Here is a 24,527-nt window from a genome sequence, read left to right on the forward strand (position 1 = left end):
AGGATTCACCTATACCATTAGGCTGTAGGGTTCACCTATACCATTAGGCTGTAGGATTCACCTATACCATTAGGCTGTAGGGTTGCCTATACCATTAGGCTGTAGGGTTGCCTATACCATTAGGCTGTAGGATTTGCCTATGCCATTAGGCTGTAGGGTTTTGTGTGTGGACAATTTGTGGTTTTATTTTAGCATTACCACTTCTGCAGTCCCAAAGGTGTGGAACAGACTCGCTGCAGTCATAGTCTTGCAGGAGTTTACATGAACTTTCGTTCTGCGTACCATGGCAGTCCTGAGGAAGGAGGAGGTTGGGTATGTCATACATACGTGTGGACACATGTAAATCTGCATGGTTGTGCTGGCAAAAGCCTTCACATGGATGCAGTTATTCTTCAGTACAACTTAATCTGGGCAGCTAAAGCTGCCTAAACTAATGTTATTTGCTGAGATGAGCCATGTCTGTGCAAGGAAGGTGTTTGGGGCTGGGTTTGTAGGTTAAACAGCCCGCACACAGAAATGATGCATTAATGCAATCACCAAAACATCATGCATTCGTGCACGCGATTTAATCTACAGCTTATGGCCTGAGCCCAATCCTGCAGCGGCTACAGACAGCGAGAAAACTTTTCTTTCTACCTTTGGCAAGTTTAGGAATTCAGTGCTTCCCCGTCATAACTCAGTAGTGTGAAAACCACTGAGGAAGATTTGCCTGTAAACAGCTGGAGAGCACCACAGTGGCTGCATGGGCTGCAAGCCAGACCCCGCGCCCCACACCACTCGTCTGCAGAGCTGCAGCATCCTCGGGAGCTACTGCAGCGCTCTTGTGACGTGAGGGGTCACCGAGGGTCCTCAGAGAAGAAATTCAGGAGTGTTATAACAAAATGCCCTTCAGGCTTATATAGTTAGGAGCTCGATCCCACTGCTTTGATTCAGTGAGGTTACTCAAGTGAGTAAGACCTTCAAGATTTTCAGCAACAATATAATTGTATGCGTGTTTTGGCTGGAGATCCGTGGAGTGACATTCAAAGCAGGAACATTTTTCCTGCACTGAAAATATCTTGGCAATATTAATTAAAACAAACAAACAACAACAACGACAATAAACCAACAAAAAAAAAACCAGGAAAAGTAATAAATGCTGACATCCTCAAGTTAGAAAAAACATACACTTTTTGACAAATCTCTTCACCCAAGCCGTGCAAGGTAGCTCTTTCTTGAGAGATACTCAGCATGAACCCCTTGTCAGGAAACTGCTTTTTCTCAGGAAATGTTGATTGCCTTTTGAAAACTATCTTTTCCAAGTGCCCAAGATGAGGTCACCCATTAAAACTGGCAAGCTGGCGTCGTAATTTCAATGCGTGCCATGCATGCCTTACTTCTCAGAGATGTATCACTCACTCTTTCTCAGTATTTTATTTTATTTTTTCTCAGTGGAAAAGCAACCCCCAAGCAGGTGATGAGGGTCATACCTGCCTCCCAGCAGCATGGAGGTATGTGGGCTATACTGCTGGGATGGTCTGTACACTACTTTTCTAAGGCAAGACAAATTACATGTCTAGCTAATAGGGTTGTGGCTGCCTACCAACGGGAAAAAAGTAAAGTAGGCACTTTCTCAAGAAGATGGATGTTAAATATTTATGCTCTTCCTTTTACATTGGCGATATTGTATAGGAAATAGTGTTCAGAGCTAGTGTTGCTCATAATGAAGTTAAGAGACAAAGATCTGGGTCTCCTGTGGGCGATATTATCAGCCTTTCTCAGAGGGAGGGCATGATGCACGTCTGTCTTACAGCAGCATTGCCGCGGTCGCTGCTCAGTATCGGTCCCCATGAAATGCCTGAGCTTTTTCAAGGTTACTGAGTTTATGGCAATAAATCCCAAACCGTAACATCTGATCATCTAGGGATGAGGACAGGTTGAGTGTTGGCTGTGTAAAATCACAGCACTACACAAAGTCGGGTTTTACCAGTGCGATGGTTTTTGATTTGTTTAGCATGAGATTAATATGAAAATACTTTTAGAGGGGGAAGATCAGCTGGTCCAAAAGCACTAGCATTTGGCAGTACCATAATTTTTATTGGTAGATTCAGGCTAACTATACTTTTTTCTTAACAATTTATATGCTACTCAACCCAAAGTACATGACATAATCTGTTTATAGATTCATGAACAGAATGAAATCTTGGCTTCGAACTACATCTCAGGACTTCACAGAAGGATGCTTGCTCTGGTCAAAAGCAATGCTTTGCTTTTATTAGCAGATTTGAGCTGTAAAACTCTTGGTTATAAGAAGCATTATTTAAATTCCATTTTCAGTGTTACTTATTATTATTTCAAATGCTATTATTTGGTGTGTAACTTTATTCTTACTTTAGTCAGCCAGCAATCCTAAATACCACTGTGACATCTGAGCATGACAATGTTAACATGCAAATTGCTTATATCTGGCATGTGTATGCTTAAAACAAAACACGCTGATACTTGTGATAATCATTACTCTTAGCTCTAAAACCTCCAACTGTTTGAAAGACAAAGTTCATTAAGTTGATTACAATTTCTTGATGGCAAATTGTCTTGTTGGCAAAGTCAATCTCTATAGGAGACCTAAACAGCTGAAATGTAATCAGATGCTGCTACAGAAAGTGGTTTAAAAAGGCAAAGTAATTGAAATCAGCTCATTTTTAAACTCTGGGCAAAGGCGGTGTGTGCCAATCCTGGATTCTCTGTGTCTTTCCTTTTGTCAAAAAATTGATTTTTGTGTATTGTTTTTAAGTCAGCCAGTACAATGGGTAATTCATCATCACTGTGAGATACAAACTCAAGCAGTCTCCAAAAATAATTGAATTTTGCAGAAATTCTCTAAGGGGGTGAAAAAATCCATAACAGCCATTAAATTCTACTCTTTGTAGAAGGAATCTGAAATATTACAATTGTGATCAAGTGGAAAAAAAGTCTTTAATTTTAGTTGCTGGATCTAGCAGGAATAATCTGATATTTTGTTATACTGTTCTACTGTTTCAATGGAATTTATGTGAAAAAATGAGATAACACATATCAAAAGATGTCATTTAGAATGGAAGGGGGAAAGCTGTTTAGGAATTCCAGTGTGACAAATGCAAGCGAATTTAGTCTTGATCTGGAGCTATGCTCATATCTGCACCTGAATTGCAGAACAGCTTGCTGCTACGTACATTAGGAAGCACTTGGTGCCTGCCCTGTTAATCTGTGGGATCTATCATTTTCAGAGCATCTCCAGATCTCCTTTAAACCATGTCTGTCCAGCTGTGATTCCCAGGATCAACCCCTTCACTACACAACTTCAGGACATGTGGAAGAGTAATACTTGGAATATACTTGGAATACTTGGGCATCTTGGAAAACCCATCTGCTCTGAGCAACATCAAATTACAGGAATGGCACAAAGACCACAAGTAGAGTCCAGGTTTGAGCTCTTCATCATGTAAATGTTTCAAGGGTAGAGCAAGTATTATGGAAGAAACTTTGCAAAACACAAGAGGGAATTGGGCCTTCATCTCCCAGGGATTTTGTTCCTTTCCTAGTAGCTGTAGGACTTGACTTGCTCATCATCTCCAAAGATGGATTAAGATTCTTCCTAAAGCTAGTGTGCATCAGTAAGAAAGACTTCAGTTCTAGTGGTCATATACTGAACATTTGCTATGCAGAAGAGGTAGCACAAGATCTTATGGTCCCTGCTTATAAAGGGTTCACAAAGATTAGGAAATGGACCTGTGTTTTTGTAAATGGACTTACAGTGGCACAGGTTAAGTGTGACAGTAAATATATGCTGCAAAGTAAATAGATGCTGTGATAATTTATTACAAGCTAGGGTTTTTTTCTATATACATAATAGCATGCTGTAAAGTAATAGATCATATCAGATGAAGCCATAACATGACAAGATGGATCATTTACTATATTAAATGATGCTGTTTTGTGTACTGTTGTTATCCAAAGTATATTAAAAGAAGTATCAGACAGTATATTTTTTCCAATCACCCTCGCATGCTTAGATCTGGCTTAGTAAATCTACTGCATCATTAGCTTCTGCCTGAATTCAGCTTTTAGAATGGTTTACAGTTCTGAAACCATTTCAGTGTAAATTGTCATTTTATTGGTGTCTGTTAGTGGAATAATCATTTGGGAACAAAGGAAAGAAATGACCATGCTGCTTAATAGGATCTGTACCTGGATCTAGCAGGAAAACAGCATCATTTCAGTTTATGTATGAAGATGTAATTTTGTGCTGGTTATCGAGGTGCTTCCCCTGACTGCTGTGCGGATTTTCTCTCTGTCACCTCTGGAAGAGGGGAAAAGACCCCTTCTGTGTGTGGGGCAGGGTGGTGGCACCATGTGGCAGCGCTGCAGTGGGGTCTGCCCTGTGCCAGGACCTGCCCCAGCCGGAGGATGGGCAGTCCCTTCTGTCAGCCTCTGACCATGCTCCCTGCTTATTTCTTGGTGTAAACACATTTTTAAAAGCGATGAAGATGGGGCACAATACTCTGCTTATACCCAGTTGCTTGCGATAAGCCAGCACAGCCCTGTCGGTAACTCAGGGGGCTGGGTGTGGGCTGTCCGGGCTCAGCAGAGTAAATGGCATTATCTGAATGTTTCTGACCATGCCCTTTAGAGCAGCAACCTGGAGATTAATGTGCTCTGCCTTGCAATATGTTCTCTTTCCTCATTGTCCCATGGCAGTAAAAAGCAACTTTAAGTCTTTGCAACATATAAAGGTATTCATCCATATTTTTGTCTTCCCTGGGCTGAAATGGAACAAGCAGGTTGTTCCAGATCTTTTGAAAGCGTGCAAAATTAAGTTCTCCGTTTTCTTCCTCTGCACAACTCAAACCAGGATCAGAGACAATTAAGTGTCTGCTTTAAACTTAAGGACACCTTAGGGTGTATTGTTTTCACAGAACCGAAGTAGAAAAAAGACTGGAACCAAACAGAGAGGGAATATTCCTGCACAGCTCAGGGGCATTTCTGAAGGCCAGCAGAGCCCCTTCGAGACCAGCCAAGGTTGCACTGGGTCGGTGAGTACTGTTGCTCATTTGCAGCTGAATCAATGCGTCCCTGATGCGTCCTGACAAGCACATGTGCGCACTGCAAGGCAGCGACTCCCAGGGTGACCTATACCTTTTCATTCCCGTACGTATGGAGATGAGACAGAGCCTTCTCACTGAGCTGGGTGATGGCTGAGCACGCCTGCCAGGTGGGAAGGAAGCCAAGAGGAGGGGAGAAGACAAGCTGAACGCCTGGGGATGTCTCAGGTGGCAGCTGCAGCCCAGGGTATTGAGAAGAAATAAGAAGTTGGGAGGTTTGAGAACTTGGCTGAAATTCTAAGAAAAGAAAAATAAAATTTTCAGAAAAGTTTGAAGTAATACAAACCCTTGGAAGTCATAAATTCAGGTGTAATAGTAACTCCTTTTGTATGTATGGTATACAGCCTTCTGCCACCAGTGCAGTCCTTGACACTGCTCACTGTTACCCCCCGGTACTCTGTCTCTAGAGACACGCACTCACACCCCACACTATGCATATTTCAAGCTTAGCAATGTGGTCAGTGCTATGTCTTTTACCGTCTAACAATTGCAAGGAAGTTGAAATATAATTACTTCAAGGAGTTTTGTAAGGAAGAAAAATGCTACAGAAATGTCTTCATGGGCCTGACTCCACATTCACTGGAAAGCAGAATGTCTCCCGTTAACATCATAGCTCCAAAACAGCCCCTTCTTCCTTTTTCCTTCTCCTCATTCTTTCCTGGTTCTTACAGAAACAAGCTGATGGGTTTTGTAAAGGCTTGTGTTGATTCCTTGCAGGGTTCAGATCTCTACCCTGGCTGCTCCTTGCAGGGTCCCCCATGGCTGACCCCCTAGGAAGGCACTTCAGTTAGTGAAGCAGGAGCTGATGCTCTTGCAGTAATTCACCGTCGCCTGGAAGGGGGTTGGCAAGGGGGCTGCTGGAGCCCAGGGAGAGCTGGTGCAAAGGGAACCTGCTCGGGACAGAAAATGGGTAGGTAGGTTTTACAAATGAGGGATGGAAAAAGTTTTCTAGTGGGTAACGCTTCATTTGGGTTGTTCATCACAATTGACTTCACAAGATTTTTCTCTGCCAGTGGTCTCTGATGCTGGGTGTGGGTTTAATTGATGGGCTGATTCAGGGCCAGTTGCATTAGCTCCTGCTTGTCCCCGTAACCCCCTTTGGTAATACTTAGCTGAGCGACATTGCTACTGGCCCGTGCTTGGATGTACTGATACCTGAAGCCAGGGCTTCTGAGCTGGATATTGCTGTCGCCAGCATAAAAGTTAATGCCACAGTAGTTGTGGCTGTCCTAACTGTTTAAACAGTAGAGTTTCTAGTGTGAAAACAAGGCTGCAGAATATTTTTTTCACGACCCACTGGCAACTGCAAGTATTATCTGCCAGAATATGCCACAATATTTAAATTAATTTAGACTCAGACTTACTTACATGGTAGCTAAGACAATATTCACTGAGTTTGACATTAGTTTCCCAACCTTTCCCTTTTTTTGGGAAAGCTGTTTTTTTTTGGGGGGTGAGCTGTTTTGGAGGGAGGTTCACCGAGCTGCCACCCTTGCTGCCCCCAGTAGGAGCGGGGGAAGAGTGACTGCTAGTAATACCATTGATTTTTATGAAGTGGAAGCATCTTTATTCACAAAGGGCACTCTGATCATAAATCTTAGGCAGTGCTGATGGGGGAGATGAGCTGAGTTAGTAACCTGAGGGTAGAAAGCACAGCATACTTCTAGCTATCCAATACCCAACTGAGCTTGGTTTTAAGACCATGAATCTTTTCTCTCTATTAAAGCTATAAGCTCTTATTTTTATCTTTTTCTGAGTTTTTTGATGACGGCCTTGCCGTTTATTTTCCTGCTTCTGTCTTACAGCATTTTGTATTTCTGAGATGCATTATAAGGGGCAGGTTTGTCTTCTACTGAAGAATTATCTACTAGCCAATGTTGAAAGAAGGATATAGGATTTCATGGACCAGTGAACTAATACGATGTGAAATCCTATTTTCCTATCTTCCAAGTGTCTACAGAATTCCAAGTTAATGTACTTTATATTATATGGTTGCCACCTGTTTATATTATCAGTAGTTTGAATATTTAAGCATTACACACTCCATTTCCTACCAATTTGTCTGTATTTCAAGAATGGTTACTCCTAGTGTTTCCATACTTAATTTTTTCTCCCTTTTTCTCTCCAAAATGAATATTGTAGCCTAGCATGATTACATTTAAATTTTCATTAAAAAATTATATAGTTCACAGCACAGATTTAATTGATCACACTCTTACCTGGTGTAAATCAACATAGCGACATTAATTCTAACAAGATTTTTCACCAGCTGAGGATCTGCTTCTATGTATTTTTATGCTACTCTCAAAGCCCAGAAGAGCACATCTTCAGAAACTATCTTTGATGCTGGCTCACTTTTAACAGTTCGAAATTGCATTTCGTTATCATATGCACATTTGAGAAACATCATAAATCTCACGTAAACAGCCTATAGTTTCAGTGCATTTATTTAAATATATGGTGATCCAAGGGCCTATTGCATGCTGGTGCACAGACGTGTGGGTGGGTGTAAACGCATCAACTCATAAGGGGTCGTTGGATCATTTCTGCATCTGGACTAATAAATGGCAACTGCAGTTAATGAAGAACAATGAATCTTGGAACAAAGGGAAAAAATAGCGCATCTGCTAAAAGGAAAGATGTGTCGAATACTGATTAGGAAAGAGATCTGGGAGTTGTTGTAGAAAATCTCTAAAGCATTCAGCTTAATGTGCAACTGCAGTGAAAAGGGCAAGCAGAATGCTGGCTTGTATTGCTAGAGGAAGGCAATATAAATCAAAGCAGTTGGCTTTGTTACTATCAGGCATTGTTCTGACATCACCCAAAGAACTGAACTTTATTTGCTATTGGCCACTACAGCTTCAGAAGAATGTATTTTTTACTAGAGGGGATTTTCTGTACAGCAAACTAAATTACCATCTCCTGCATTTTAAGATAACACAGAGGGAAAAAAATAGAAAAAATCAGCTCATTAAGAAGTAAAGCATATACTCTGATTGGCACAGTTATTTGTTGTCAGCAAAGAACAGCCTACAACTTGACCTGAGTTTTGGTTTCAGAAAAAAGGATGTGGAAATATTACCTAAAACATGGTGAATTCAGATTGAAAAATAAATGTTTTGTTGAAAATCTCATTTCATGACAGCTCTAAAATGATGTGAGTTATCATTACAAAGACAGCAAATGATAGAGAAAAATGTAACTGCTAGTGAATGAAAAGCACAGACATAATGAGCTCAGGGCTCTTATCTGCTTACGAGCATTTGAATTTTGTTATGCTTTAATTTTACAAGATTCCCATAAAACCCGAAGGAAATGTTATGCTTAAAAAAACCCCCAAAAAAACCCCAAAACCCCACAAAACTTTTAGCAGAATCCTGTGCAGCTTTTATGGGCTGTTCTCTGTCAGCATTGCCATTGTGGTTCCTTGGTACAGAAGTTGAAAATTCAGCCATAAATAATTACTGCTAGCTGGAAAACTAGTATGCAAAATTCTAGCTAGAATATAGTCATAGAGTCCATAAAAAAGATACATAAAGGAGATATTTTAAACAGCAACAAGAGTTTGCCGCTTATACTACGTTCAATGGGAATACCTGAACCTAACAAAATACTTCTACTGGATTTGAAAAAAGATCTAGAACATTTATCTACTTTTTCTCTTTTCACACTTGGAACTTGAAGTCCCTCCCATGGGATTGTTAAAAATGACTCTGCTTTCTCCAACACCTTCTCCAGCTTCAGTGGGGAAAAAACAAAGGCACGCCGGGTACACCACCTCTGAGCACCCTTTGTGGTCGCAGTGCTGGCAGCGCAGCCGTGGGAAGCGCAGCAGTCCTTACTGGCTCCCTACTCCCTGCTTAACTTTTCCCATGGGCTATTTCTGACCGACCCCAAACACTGTCAGAACAACTTAATATCATCATAAATTCCCAATGTCCTCAACAAGAGGGATCAGGGCTTTTTGGACCACGACACTTCTGGACCTGAATATATCCTTAACCAAAAGGGAAAGGGGGAAACCCAAAATTTATTGCATAGTGAAGTAATTTTGTGCTTGCTAATAACAGGCTCCAGGTCCTTTTCCCTGCAGATTTTGGAGTTGGCTGAGCAGACACCTGGCTTGAGCGTGCCACCGGCTGTGCAGGCAGCCCTGTGTTCATGTGCCTTAGCCGTGAGCTGGGGCTGAGCTTGACCTTGGCATTCGTCTGTGAAGATCTCACATGGTCCAATGGATAGCAGGTTGGATCTGGGGTAATTTGTTCTCCGTTCCCAGCTCTCTCACTGTTTTTCTGTTTCACTAATATGAGTTCTCCCACCTGCATAGTAACCACCTAACTTAGAGCAAATTGTTTTCCTTCACCGTAGCCCAAAGTAAATGTTTGTAAAACATGGATAATATTTACTTACTTTGGCAGTGTCTCCAGTGAGGAATACCGTGCAAAAGCCAGGATTTGTAGGTACTAGGCATGTAGATAGGAACCAGCTCTTACCATAAGAGCTGCACATTATCTCTAGTTGCAAACTGTATGCACACATTTGTTATGGAAGGTTTTCTGCAGCACCGACAGGAGTGGACACTATAAAATATCAGTTGGTTTGACTGGGACAGAAAGTCCATCATTCTTGTCCTCAGGGCCATGAGCAGAAGTTCACTCAGTTCCCAAATCTCATTCCATTCTGAGCTGAATTCAGAAATAATATTTTCAAGCTGTGATTGCCTGTCAGATCAAGAGAGGTGGTGATAGTTAAGAAAGATGCTTTTTTCGTCTTTTCCATTAGCTGTGTCCAGCTCAGGATGGGTGATGCTTACCTTTTCCATTATGCCTGTGGAACATGATACCAACTGATAGTCAAGCTCTAATATTGGGAAATAGGTTCGGTCCCTGGAGCCTGGTGCAGACCCTCAGGTAGTCCAACACCAGTTGAACTCCAGTGGCTCCAGTGTAGCCTTCCAGCCTCATCCCTTTTCCTGTTTGCTGGCCTTCCTGCTGTGTGTCTTATCTAACCCTTACTTTTTTAAGCTTATATTTCTGCTTCTCTGATGAGCTTCCAGAACGTTTCCGAGGTGCTGCTACTTATCAAGGTAGTGCTCTTAGCACCATGACTGGCTATGAGCAGTGCTAACCCTTTTCCTCAATAAAGGTCTGCACTTCCACAGACACGAGAGTAGGCTGAGCACCAATGCAGGTGGCAGTATGTATGCCTTTCCATAAGGATTCACACAACAACGGCTTCAGTAAAGCATAGGAGGTGCTCCCTGCAGTAATTTTAGCACTTAAACTGGTTACATGTATGTTTTCCCTACCAGACCAGTGTAGTTTCCCAAGGATGTAACCAACTTGCCAGCAGGCAATGTCATCCTAGCAGTTGGGTGTGAGGGCAGGTAGCAAAGGAAAAGTCTGTCTCAAGCATATTTGCTGGAGGTGGATTCCCTGCTGGGAATTCCTCGGCATGTGCTACCCTCAGGTCAAGGGGGTATGGCACTGCTAACACCTCTCTAAGACAGACCTACTGTCCAGAGGCAAAATCAACCTTCCATGGCTGTGTGGCCCCGATGACAGTCTGGGACCCAAGACCACATCTGTACAAAATATCAGGATACACTCAGCCTTGTCAAAAGGACACTTCTCCTCACCTTTCTGTCTATCCATCCTGCGTCTCAATTTCTAGATCGGATGTGTTATTTTGCAGTTATATACCAACTGAAGTCAAACAACATTAATACACCAGAGAGAAGTGTGGTGATCTGAGCAGTTTTCACTTTAACAGTATTTTAATAATCAGGAAAGTCACCCGTGTAGAGTAATGATAAATTGCTTTGCTACAGGGTAATATAAACTATAACAAGTATAATAAATATTTCTGCTTGGCCAAGAAAACTGAAATACTGGAAACTGTTTAAATGCATGCATCAGAATGAATGAAGGTGAAAAACTGGTGAATATTTTAAAAATAGCATATGTTTGTGTAAATTAAATCTCAACCCGTCTTTATAGAAAGGGGAATTTGGGGCACTGATGTGTTTATGTCCTAGCTCAAATCAATGAGATTTTGGTGTCACGTAGCTACAAAATTCAGATTTATTTATTTTCATATTGCTGTTAAGTAAAATGGGATTAAATCATTCCAGGTTATTTAAAAGAAAGGTGTCCATCTGAGCTTTTTAAGCTAGAAATTTGTTTGTGGCAGACTATGTTGTTCAGTAAATAAAGCCACTTTTTTTTTTTTTTCCCATAGGAAATGTCACTTTCTGAGAGTTTCAGATGTGATCCATACCAGAGGCAGTATGTATCAGTGCTACTGAGACAGAAGGAGACTTTTGTAACAGCCCTGCAAAGTTAGTTTGCCACTTCCCATCAACAGTCAAGCGATGAGGGAACTTAATATCATGGGACTGTGAGCCGGGAACAGCTTCTCTGTATGAAAATACAGGTAATAAAAATAGTAAAAGCTAATAACTTTATTAAGCCCTTTTATCCCTTTTGCAGTTAGTGGAAAGTTAACAGGAACTAGAGGGAGAGCTCTGCACTGCTTGAAAACTGGCATTTCAAGCTTTGCTTTCAGTGCTTGTGATATCAGTCTTTCACTCATTCTGTAGAGCACATTTTCTAAATTTATTCAATTTTCTTTCCAAAGTTGTTGTATTTCTTTTCTGCTAAGAGCATCCAGCTGCAACAGCCTGGTTTTCATCTGTCTTTTTTTCCCCATGGATATTGTCAGTTCAATCTCAGCAATCCTTTATAGCAGACATGTTTTATCCGGGGTTTCACAATATTTGAGAGAGAGACGGGTTTTAATATGACTTTAGTATAAACTCCAGGGCGTTCCTGCATCTCTCTGTGTATGTTTCCAACATTTTTCTCTTTACTGACATGTATTGAATGTTCATGTGCATCATTTTTTTGTCTTGCTTTGTTGGTAGAAGTGGTAGATGGGGGGAAAGTTAGACTCCTTTCCAATTTCTGCTTCTATTTTTATTTCTTCATTACTTTTTCTCTTCTTCCCTTTGCTTCCCAGCTGTGTCTCAACAGGAGTGACAAGGCATCACTGTGGGTAGATGCCACCAGTATTTACACTTCCACTGCGAGGGACAAATGTCACGGAAACAGGTGCAGAATAATCTTCTGACAACACCATAATCCCTATTGTGGCAGATCATTGCAAGGTCAGATGATAACAAAGAATGCATATAATATCCAAATCTGGCCCTGGAGAAGAGTGGCATAACTCAGCCTGCCGTTACTACAAGGAGAGCTGGAAACTTGAAGCTGACCTTCTTGATTTTCAGGCTGTAAGTTTTAAAAAAAAAAAAATCTTTCTGATTGTCTCCTTCAATTTTGTTTTATATTTCTTTCTGTATTCTCCTATGTATAGGTATAACCTCTGGAGCTGCAATTCATGCCAAGAAGAAGCAGCATTCTGTCTTTGCATCAAATAAAGGGAGAATGTTGTACTGCAGGAGGGGTTTGGATATTGCTCTGCTTTGGTTCCTTACACTCTTGTCCTGACTTTTCAACTCTGCAGAATCATTTCATTCATTTGATTTGTGTAAACATTGTGGACAAAAATTATTTTCTGAGACTTGGCAGCTTTCTCGTTCCTGTGTGGGTGCTGTGTAATTTTATAGCAAACATTTCAAAATACAGGCATGCAGGTCTTGAGGAATAAAAATAAAAGAAGGTTTCTACGCTGAGGGGAGCAGCCTGAGTGGAATGGCACCGCAGCCACGAGCGCGGGCTGTCTGCGCCCGCTCCCTTTTTGTAACTGTTTTGGGTAGACAGCGCTCAGTATCTTTCGTAAGTCAAATTGACTTATGTGTGTGAAGGAGCATATTCAGGAATCTAATAAAATAAAGATGATTAAATGAAACACTGCAACCCACTCACTCCTTCATTTTGTAATAGTACACATAGATGTGAAGCTTGATTGTCAGGGATGCTCAAGAGGTACTTAGAGCAGCTGTAAAATTGCCTGTGCGTGTCATTGATGCTATCAGGATCAAACCAGCTCCCAGTTCATCTCCAGGCAGTCTGAAGTTGGCTACGATAAGAGCCAGGAGATCCTGCTGGGTGTGGGTCAGTTTTGGTGTCTGCTTCTACCCCTGCCCCTGCAGCCGCCGAGGTCACCCAGCTGGCTCCCGCTGCGTGCCTGGGCAGTGGTGTTGGTGGACCCAGAGTCCAGCCACGGACGGGGTTTGGTTTAAGAGATGTGTGAGCCTGCATCTGAAGGAAGGGGATTTACTAAGAATGGAAAAATTAGCTTTTTCTGTTGGGACAAGGAAATGATTATATGATGTTCTCACCTGGCATAAAACATAGGGGTCTCTGTATTTTTCCTTGGACAGGCTACTGAATTCCTTGCTTGGAACATCCCGGTGGAAGGGAGGCAGGTCATACGCTGCTCTCTCTAGAAAGGGCCTGTTACGAGTTTTATAACTTTTTCTGCTTGAAGTGGCCATTTTGTTAACTTTGCTGACATAAATACTGCTGATATTCTTGCTTGGCACGGCTGAAGTGTTTCCTAATAGGGCAGTAACAGGTTCCTACAAGAAGGAATTTGCACCGACCACCACCCGCGCTGGGAACACCTCATGCCCCTTCTCCTCTATTTGCACAGGAGAATTGGGCAGGCGGTGGGGAGTAATTAGGATTGATTTCTGCTGTCTCAGTTGCACACATGGATTCTCCTATAATTGAGAGAGATTTCACTGGTAGAATTGAGCTGATTAGCCTGAACAAAGTAATGTTGCATCCACATGCATCCTGCCTTCATGTAATTATAATTGTTGGTCTTCCAAGAACAACTGAGAGCAAAATACTGTGAACTAAAGGACTCTATAATAGAGTCATATATATACGAGTCTATATACATAGTAGGAGATAGTTCCTTCCCCAAAGTAGTTCCAGTCTGAATGGGAAATTAAAAGGAAAGAATAGCAGGAGAGAAAGGAGGAGACAAAGTAGTTTGCTGACATTATATGGCAGGACAGTAACTGCACTGGGTAGAATGGAAATGTCCAGAGTGTCTGATGCTGCATTTTATCCACTGGATCACACCCCATGTCTTTTCAAGCCACTGTAGTACAGACACCTTTTAATTTTTATTTATTTATTATTATTATTTAAATGGGCTCTGTGCCTTTAAAAGCAAAAATAAATCTACTGGCTTGTAAAGGGGGACTGTAAGGATGTAAAACACTCCTGCAGGTGTATCCATCCCTGCATGATGTCACCTCTGTTTTAACATTAGCAAATTGTACATGGATACAGGATGGAAGCTTTCTTGCACATGCACACAAAAATGGGTATTTATTTGCAATTTACTGCTGAGGAAGATGCTAGCAAAGCTCCTTTTTTCCCCCTGAACAGTGCTGTCCCTCAGCAGTCCCAGATAGGTGAAATCCCATTGCAAACCTCCTTAAAAGAAAGATTTTTTTTGTTCTTCATGATTTATTGAGGTATTTGAAAGGTTTACTGTAAAAGGAGCTCTGCCATCCCACATTTACATAAGCTCCTTATGTCAGACAATACCTTTGTTCCTGAATACACCATGTATTTTTCCTCCATGTTTAAATTTGGATTCACATTTAGGGACGATAAAAGGGTTGAAAATTAAGCGGTTCCTGAGTTAACTGCAGCACCTTCTTTCAATTAGCCATTCATACATTATAATAAGCCCTATTTTGAAGGCTATTCCACTATGTAAATGAAAGATTATAAGCAAGAATGCCTGAGGATGCCACCTTTCACCTATCCAATTAACAATTTATCCTCTGAATATTTTCATGTAACACCTTTCAACCTGCTTGGATTTAGTTGCGCCTTTACCTCACTAAGTCCCCCAAATGTTGCACACTGATAAAATCAGTGCCCAGAAAATTTTCAAAACAGTTGTTTTTTGGTAAATGCTTCTGTCCTCATCAGCATCTGCGATATGGAATTCAGTATAATGAACTGCTAGAGCATGCTATATAATGAGCCACTGAAGAAAAGGTATGTGGTTCCCTGAGGATGTTTTTATTTTATCAGTATTTTCTGGAAAATGCTTACACTGACTTTAAATAGAGAAAGGGGTTTATATGCAACACTAGTCTGTATCTGTTTTGGTTTAAGTCTGATTAATGAAGGCAAAAATGGATATTTGTTGGAATATACTGCCTAGTCCTCATGGCCTTGTAGAGCCCTGCGGAAGGGGAAAATGCCTTGTATCCTGACTTTCTCCTTTGCCAATTTATTTCCTTCCTGCATTCAAATAGCTTTTGTTAGGCAGCTGTAAACTAGAGACTGTCTCTGCATCTGCATCTGCATCTACTGGCGGGTGCACGTGAGGCTGTGTGTGCTGGAGAGCGAGGTACTGCCCCGAAGTAAGAAAACCCAGCAAATACATGATACATGGTCAAGTTGAAGAGAATCCTCATGGAAATCGAGGGGTGAGTTTGTGTGAGGAAGACCTCAGGAGGCAGCATGACCTGTGGGGAGGGGATGATGCTCTAGTCTCGCCCAGATGTCCTGCTGACCCGCCGAGTGGCTGCGTGTCCCCTGGAATCTGCTGCAGATTGCCAGCGGGACGCTGCTGCTGTGTCCTGCAGACAGGCTGTTGGAAAGACTCAGGTCACTCTGTGTAATCAGTGAAACAAACAGCTATGAAATTATGAAACACTGCACATTAATAAAACACCTCCTTGTCTTGCACACAGCTCTGCTCTCCCGGTCTTCGGTACTTTTTCTCAATACTTATTTAATGTCAGCTTCATCTGTTTTAATTCACTTCAATACTCCAAAACAGCAGCAGCTGAAACACCAATTTTTCCAATTAGTACAGTCTTGGTCCTGCATGATAATCTTTTCTCTGGGCTGCTGCCTACTCCAAGAAGTGTACTTTGTAGAGAACTGGTCCTTCAGTTTAGTCAGGCTAACTGAAGGCAATGTAGCTTTCATGGGCAAATACTGATGGAAAAATACTATGGGATTTGCTTTTCAGATGGAGGCAATAAGGTAGGAACAGACTGTAGAATATCAGGTTTCACCTTTTCTGTTCTAAAAGTCAAGATCTGATATCCTGCTAGGTAATAAAGCGCTGTCTGTTCATCACAGGGTTTTGTTCTGTTGTCTGTACCATGCTATCATGATGCTTTTCCTGTGAAATCAGTAGTTACAGCAATGTTCTTAGCTGATCACACCAAATCTTTGTGTCTTCTCAGGAATGAGGAGGTACATTGCCAGGAGGAAAGAGCTCACACATCCAGCAGGTAAGGACAGAAGAAGTTGGCAGCTTCTATACTTTGTGAAGGAAAGGTCTTTCTACATTTTGCTTTGTGCTCAAAAGACCCCTCTGTCACTGATATCTACGCTAAAGGTTTAACATGTGTGGGTTGATTTGTTTGGGAAGCCCCCCCAAGCAACAGTAGCCCAGACCACAAGCCTGTGTCTCATTTGTGAGACTCCTTGCACAAGCAGTCCCTTCCACAAGACCTACGAGCAGGACAAGGGTTTGTTTTTACCTACACCAGGCAGCGCAGAGCAGCGCAGAGCCCTGAAGAAACCAGCTTCACACCCAAAGAGTCTGTGTTAGCTAGAAAGCTGGGATCATTTCATGGACCTGAACATATGGCTACGGTACTTCCCAAAGCGAGGGATATGCCTGTGTGTCACTGCACCATAGTCCATTTATCGGGACAGCCTTGGCACGGTGATACATCTCACGGGTTTGCTCAAGTCCCCTCTCTCCCAGTGCTTGAGGTTTACTGATTTGAATGTGGAGTTTATCATAGACGCCAGCAAATAAATCCCACTATCTAGTACCAGCCTACCACCAGTAGACCATACTGGTGGTTCCGGAGCTGTGGAGGAGATCGTGATGCTATGGCACCAGGAGAGGGCACCAGGAGCCCTGACTGTTCCAGAGTGCCCCAGGATGGGAAGTGCAGGGGAGGAAGTTTCCTACAAGGCAACTGTTTCTAGTCTGGACATACTCCTTTGACCCCAGGTTCAGAGATATCTCTCAGTCCAGCTTGGAAAGACTGGGGGCTTTTTACCTACGAGTGCTTGCAGCACTCTGTGTGAGTTAATTTTTTCTACAGGCAATACCGAATGGACAAATATTCATATAGAAAATGACATTCAGAGCTGGCATTATCTGGTGCATTGATTAGCAGCTTTAGCAAAGAGCTGAGGATATACTTGGAAGAAAGTGAACTGCAGATAATCTCACTTTTACTACAAAGGTGTGAGGTTCATTAGTGAAACAGTGTTGGAGAATTTGTCTTTCCTTTTTCATCCTGTGGAGACTGTGTGAATTGGCTTGTGATGGTTTTGTTCTGTGCTTAAATATTGCTGTCTGATTTACAGACTTTGAATAGTCTTAGGCAGATTGCACAGCTGAATAAATAGGGAGGGATCTGCGAGTGAACCAAGCATGCTCGAGGGGGGAAGCAGAAAGGAGCTTTATTCCATTGATGGCCTGCAGAGAAGGTGGGATAGAAAGCCCACAGAGGGACTAGTTGTCTCTTTTGACCTTTTTGCAATCAGACACATTTCCCTGGCACGTTCACACGAGTGCATGCATCTAACAGCTGCCTCTTGCAAGTTCATTCTTGCAGGAACTAAATGAGTCTTTTGGAGAAAACCGTCTTGGCTCACAGGCTGAAAGCATCAGATTGACTATACAAAGGACTGGAAGTCTAAAAAGCCAGTCTGGTTTGCCAAGCAAGGAATTAGAAGCAGTGGCTTGGATGATGCATGTTATCCCAGATGAAATAACACACCTGGAATTATCGCCAGCCTCAGAGCATAGAGAGTTGCAGAATAATCTCTGGTGTCAGACTCTTTGCTTTCTCCAAGTCACCACTGTTATCCTGGTGCAGTTTTATATGTGGAGGTCTTTGCTCCTGCAACTTCAGGTCAGATACATCTTTGAAATTAGCTGGAGAATCATAAGAGATCTCTTAATGAGGTCTGCACCATGTACAATTGTCTTTGGGTATAATCATGTGTCTCCTTAACCAAAACCTTTGGCATTCAGCACGGTGATACTGTACATGCCTACAGGTGGTTATAGAAAAATTCACATCAGCAGGCTTTCTTATGAGCATTGCCATCCTAGAAATGCCTCTCTGATAGGGCTTTGACTATCTGTTTTTATTTAATATATATGTAAAATAATACCCACATCTTTATTCAGCTTTGAAACTACACTATCTACCTGCCCTCATTGCACATCCAGGATTCAGAAGCTCAGCAGCCCTTCGACAGGCTGTTTCCATAACAACAGAAGAGGAAAAAAGCCTGAGTAGTAGTCCATCGCTGAGTGTGAGGCTGCTCAGTGTGGCCTCTGGAGGTCCCTCAGGTCTCCTGAACCCCACAGCTTCCCCCAGGCTTGGGGGAGACCCCAGGGACCTCTCCCCCAGACTGAAATGTCCTCTGAAGACAAAAATCAGCCCTGCCAGCTCCCATGAAGGAAACTGAAATTCTGTCATTACCTAAACTGAAGTGAGAAACTCAGCTCTGCTGTGCAGATCCGCATGCACCATCACACAGGAGGCTAATGCCTTTCAGCTCTATCAGTCAATTAATTTTTATCCATTATCCTTTTGCTGTGCATCCTCTTTCACCCCATCTCCCAAGGGCACTAATAGGTTTAATTGCCCTGAGCAGACCAGGAGCTCCACTCAAACACCTTCTCCCTAAAGACCCAGGAACTGCATTTCATCTGTCCCAGGCACCTAGGTGGTGTCTGGGACATGTCCCTGGTGTGATTGTGCTCTTCTGTGTCTCCCGTGGACCTGCCTCACTGGGTGAGTCCTGGACCTACAGGCATCCTGAGGATGGACCTCAGGGTCACCCTCTGGGTAGCCTTGTCCAGTCTTATCCCTCACCCATTTCCTGCTGGTCCTGACTGGACCTTCTGGATGCCCCAGGCCTGACCCCTCCGTCTCACCCTGGGGCTGTCCCTACCCCTAGGCTTGCTTGGCTGTAGTGGGATAGCATGATGGTGGCCCAGGTGGTGTTCCCCCTACTTATCATTCACCCCTGCCCTGCTCCTGCTTTACCCTCTTTCTCTCCACACACCTCTTCATTTTTAACCTCTTCATTACTTTCACTTCCCAAGAGCTCTTCCTCAAGTTCCTCTCCAGTAGCAAAAAAAGCCCAAAACAGTCATTATGATGTTATAGGATGAAAGGATGAAACAACTTCATGTTATATAAAAAAGAAATGCAAAAAGACCATTAGTCTATACAGCCTGATTGCCAAAATTCCCCATTACATTGCCATTGTTTGTGCCATTCGTTGCCCAATTTCTCTATTTTTGAATGTTATCTCAGAAGTCTGCATGCAGCCTAATATAGCACTGAACTCACAGTCATTAATGCAACAGGAATAATGATAAATTATTCTGTGAGCAAAACAAATCCTGTGCAAATTGGAAAACAAAACTTGTGTCTCAAGCAGCTTTTATTCAAGACCGTATTATGTTTCTGTCCTGATTCAGAAGTGACTTGTTCCTTTAATTAGAAGGGGTCTCATTCTGATCACAGTTGCTCCTGTTTCACAGAGGTACCACTCTGTTGCTCATTGACATTACTCCTGATTTATACCAGCAGTCAAAATGTGCTTGCCTCTTACTCTGTCGTCTTTTTCTATTAATTCCAGCTTGTCTTTGCCCTTTTTGGGATCCATAACTCCAGCAGACACAAGTGAGAGTACTTACTCAGTACAGGTGAAAAGGCAGCTGCCAATTAAAGCTCCATTATTCACTGTCATTCCTACACCAGACAGAGACAACACTGCCAGAGCAATCCATTTTATCCACTCCTTGGGTCACGCTCCAAGCCACTAACCTCATCAGCGTAAACAGCCATAAGCCTTCCTTATCCTCTTCATCACGATTTAAGCCATATTTTACTTTCCCTCGCCTTTTGCATGCTGAATGTGCAACATGAATTTCTCTATTGCCTTGTACAACTTATCACATGAACTTCCCAGCTGAGAAATACTTCTGTCAACATACAGAGCTGGTGGAAATCTACGGCCCCTGGCTTTTCTACCTAATACCCTTGCCTTCTCTGGCAGACCAAAGCAGCCTTTTCTGGGAAACATGTAAGAAAAGTTTCCCTTGCCATGATGAGTAACTTATGCTTAGGATAAAGATTAACCATCTATCTTGAAGGGTAAATACTCGTTATAAACTGATACTATAAGGAAAATATGTTATTTCATCTGTACCATTGTCTGTTCCCAGTATTATGCTAATAAGATTTGTGATGAGCTAATACACATCAAACATATCTGAAAGAGACAGCATTTCATATTTAAGACTCTTCCATATTTTAACTGCATGAGTCAATTAATATATTAGTAACCATAATAGATGCCCACAGGGGTTATCTGGTACACTTGCCCTTATTACAGATGTATTTAAAATCAGCCTTGGCTGAGTGGTCTGTGACCACATCTAGATCAGCTGTGGTTTAAAAGAGGCTTTGTCAGCACAGGGCTGGTCACAGCACTCAAAACTCTCTCTGGAGATCCACAGCCATAAATATGCTGCAGCTTGCTCAGTAATTTAAGTTCAAATAGCACCTTTTGATGAGAAAATGAGTCAAAACTCACAGTAATGCAAACATTTCTCACTGTTTTGTTTCTTGGGTTTTTCTCAAGTAAAGCACAAAGCTGTGTCGGTGACAGCACTCGCACCTTCAGCCATTGCTTTCAAGATTTCAGTGATTTTATTTGAAGACATGATCAGTTTTTTAATTTTCATCTCCCTTAGCTGCTTTTGACAAACACAACTTGCTAGCCCATTTTACATTTCAACGCTTAACATTTAAAGTGCTCAACTGTTTATGGTAAGTCAATACTGTCTTCTCTTTAAATATATAACCCAACTTAAAACGTGACTAGCTTTTTAAATGTTTAGAGATTTTTAAGCAGCACTACTAATATGCAAATTAACATTCAAATAATATTAAACAGTAAATCATTCTCTTGCGCATCTCCTGGGCTATATGCAATACACACAGCCAACACATCGCCTTCGGAGAGACGACGACACCCATTGCAGGGGCCATTCTAAATTGTGGGATAAGGGTGTCACAGCAACATGCCCCATCCCTCCCCTTAGCCTGTGAATTTACATTACCAGCCAGTATAAGAAGCTGACACACAGGGCCCCAAATCTTGCCGACTCATTGGTCTTTCAGTTCCTTTTTTGAAAGCATGGGCTCGGAGATCTGCCAGAGTGCATTGGTAACAGGGCAAATTAAATTCCACAGCGTCCTTTCACCCATCTGGAAACAGCAATTCTGGCTGTTTCCCATTGACCTCACAAGATTAATTGGCAGTTGATAGCCTTTATATTCTAATTTTCCACCTAGGGGCACCATTATATTTCGACCGCTGTGGCTGAAGAAATGCATCTTCATGTAGAATTAAAACTTTTATGAGTGCAAAAGCTCAGATCAGAGGAAGCCAAGCCTACACTGAAGGCTTCTTTTGTCTTTTCACCATGCTTACTCCCGCTTTGGATAGACAGGTTATCTTACCAGGATTTCCTTTTTTAATGGTTTGTGTTAGGTTTTTTGGCTTTGCTTTTGTTGCAGTTGCATCATTTAACATCCCCGTCTTTATTTTCAGTCTGTCCGATCTCTTGGCAATAAGGGTGGAGAATGTAATCATCCATTTTTGACAAATACATACGATTATATCAACTGAGTATTGCAAGAAAAGAAAATACAGCCCCTTTGACAAACTAGGGGATAAATTAACCAATGAATCCAGAAGATAACTATATAGGTTGGAATGGGACATCACGTAGAAAGAAGTAAAATTTGAAACAGTTTTTTGTTTTATTTGTAGTTTGAAAGAAAAGGGTAACCTCTTCCCCCTTCCTGCTCCCTCTGTCAAGACAGTGTGTAAGACTGTTAATGTTATTTCAGTGCATCGTGGATGGCACTGGGGAAGGATACTCATTCTAGCAAAGGTAAGAGACTTATAAACAGTTTGAGTGTTCACAACTTGGACAGAGGACTGAATATAGCTTTCTGGAAACAATTCCTTTTAGAAAAAAGTTCCTTTTGTACATTGGTGATTACTGTCATCATGGCAAAATGATGTCTGACTTGCATTCCTGTCCGGAGTTTGAATGTTGGCATGGGGATTCCTTTCTTTGGTGGTTCTATAAGGGATGTGTGCGACTCTTCAAGTGTGGAATATATGCTAGGCTGTGCTCACGGACCTTGCAAGAGGTTGGTTTTGCCAGCAGTCAGTGAATAGTCTGCAGAGAAATTTGTACCCAAATGGAGATGTATTGGCTTCTGCTATTTTTTAATCATTATGCATTTGTGATATAAGTGCGTTTAACTCCCAAATGAGGCAAGACACTTTAAAAATACACTTTCTGTTGTGCTTTTCACTGCTTTGGTATGTTCTGCAGAGTCACTGCCAGAGAAACACGTGTGAGCCCAGCAAAGAAAGCAGATGGCAGAAGGACTGAGAAAGCACTTTCAATGAAGTTCAAATCTGGGAGCTGTTAGAGATGATAGATATATCTAGAAAAGTATACAGGATAAATTTTCAGCTGATGGGAAGTGTCACAGCTATATTAACGTCAAGGAGCTGGAAGTCAGCTCAGCTTGAACTTCATGATAATTCTATATCATTAAATCAGTATGTAACATAACACATCCACATGACTCTAAATACAGGTGAATTTGACAGCAGTTTTTCTCTGATATTGTTTCCCCTCGGTGCTGGGATTTAACATCTAGCCAAAGTAGTATACATGTTTAAGGTGACGTACACCTGTTTCTGATGTTGAATTCTGAGGAAGCATATTACCTCTTTGAGGAACTTTTTCAAGCCCTCAAGCAAGATGGAGCTGTTGTAACTGAGGATTTGTTCTGCTCCATCCAAGAGCTGGACTACATGGACGGGCACGGGAGGGTGGCAGAGCAGGATAAGCTGTGTGGTTTGCTACACAAGCACTCCACAGCTAGACAGGTCTCAAAAACAGTTTCTTTTTGCTGACAGGACTTGAATTAATGGGTTTCTTTTGAGGTCACCTTTGCAACAGCACATCCTTGGTTTGTTCCAGGGTCCTGTTGGTCTGGACCTTGTGCTTTGCTGTGGTTTTGTCACTGCTGGGCATCAGCGAGGGCTGCAGTATAACCTCTGTGATCAGCTAGCATGCATTTCTTATATTATACATTCCCGATTTAATCTTTTTTCTTGAGCTAAAAAGTATTTTTAAGAAAACTGTATGGTCTTGGTGTTACAGTGGCACATCATGAATAATGTACTACAGCTAGGAAAATTTTGCTAAAGGGTTAATTAAGCTCTCTTTTTAGAAAAAGAAATAATTTAATAAACTATTTTCTCATTTGCCAGTCATTAGAACTTGTTAAACTTTGTCAGCTGGATAGAGAAGCCCTCCATTACAAAATACCTATTCCCTCTGGTACCGCAGACTGGGATCTAATCACCTCTTAACATGCTACTTGACGAATTCTCGTTGCTCACTGTAAGATGTACTTTGCAATGCTGCAGTTGTTTGCCTGACTGCTTTCTGAATCCTAACAAGTTGTTTGCTATCCATCCTGAGCTGCAGATGGCAGAACTAGACACTTTAATTCCAAAATACATACCAGCACAAAATATAAAAGAAATAGAGAGTTTTTATATCTACTTAATATCCTCTGCTTATACAGCTACGATTTTGTAGACCACCAAATAGATAAGGTTCAACCTCTGGTTCCTAAATCCCTCCTAGACTTACATCCCACTCAGAGTGTAGGCTCTCCATAGAGATCCTAACGCTGTGACTTGCATTCCTTGTTCTTTCCTCCATCATGTTGCATTTTCTGGCTGTTCTAAAAAGGTGTACTGCTTGCTTAGTCAGCTAACCAAATGGTTACGGTTACCAACCAAATGGTTACAGTCACCAACCAAATGGTTTAGGGCCACTAACCAAATGGTTGCAGCCACCCTGCACTGCGGACCTCCATTTACAAGTAATTTGGACTTGAAAGTTTAGGAAGCATTTATCATTTAATTCAGATACTGGGGGGAGTGGAAGCTAAGTATCGCCTGCACAGTCTACTAAAACTATTAGGGTGTATTATCATACCTTACCAGTATAATTCTGACCATTTTGGTAATCCCTAGACTTTAAAGGGAGTCCTTAGTTTCATACTTGTAAGAATGGAATTTTTGACTCACACTCATCACATTAGCCTAGTGATAGCATTTCCAGTATCTACTGAGTGATGCTTATTTTTAATAAAACTTCCTGGGTTTCCATAACATCAATTTTTATTATATTTATATATATATATATATATACATATATATACATATACATATACATATATATATATACACACACATATATATACATATATATATACAT

General features: G+C 41.7%; 1 long non-coding RNA gene across 1 annotated transcript in view; it reads right to left on the bottom strand.

Annotated features, from left to right (window-relative positions):
* Nucleotides 1–24,435, bottom strand: part of LOC308063060 — a 44,036-nt gene extending 19,601 nt beyond the window's left edge. The window contains exon 1 of the long non-coding RNA XR_013927838.1: nt 36–24,435. This is a non-coding gene — a long non-coding RNA (uncharacterized lncRNA). The remainder of the gene's footprint in view (nt 1–35) is intronic.
* Between the last annotated feature and the right edge of the window lie 92 nt (nt 24,436–24,527).

Source organism: Falco punctatus (genome assembly GCF_963210335.1).
Source record: "Falco punctatus genome assembly, chromosome: 4".
NCBI lineage: Eukaryota > Metazoa > Chordata > Aves > Falconiformes > Falconidae > Falco > Falco punctatus.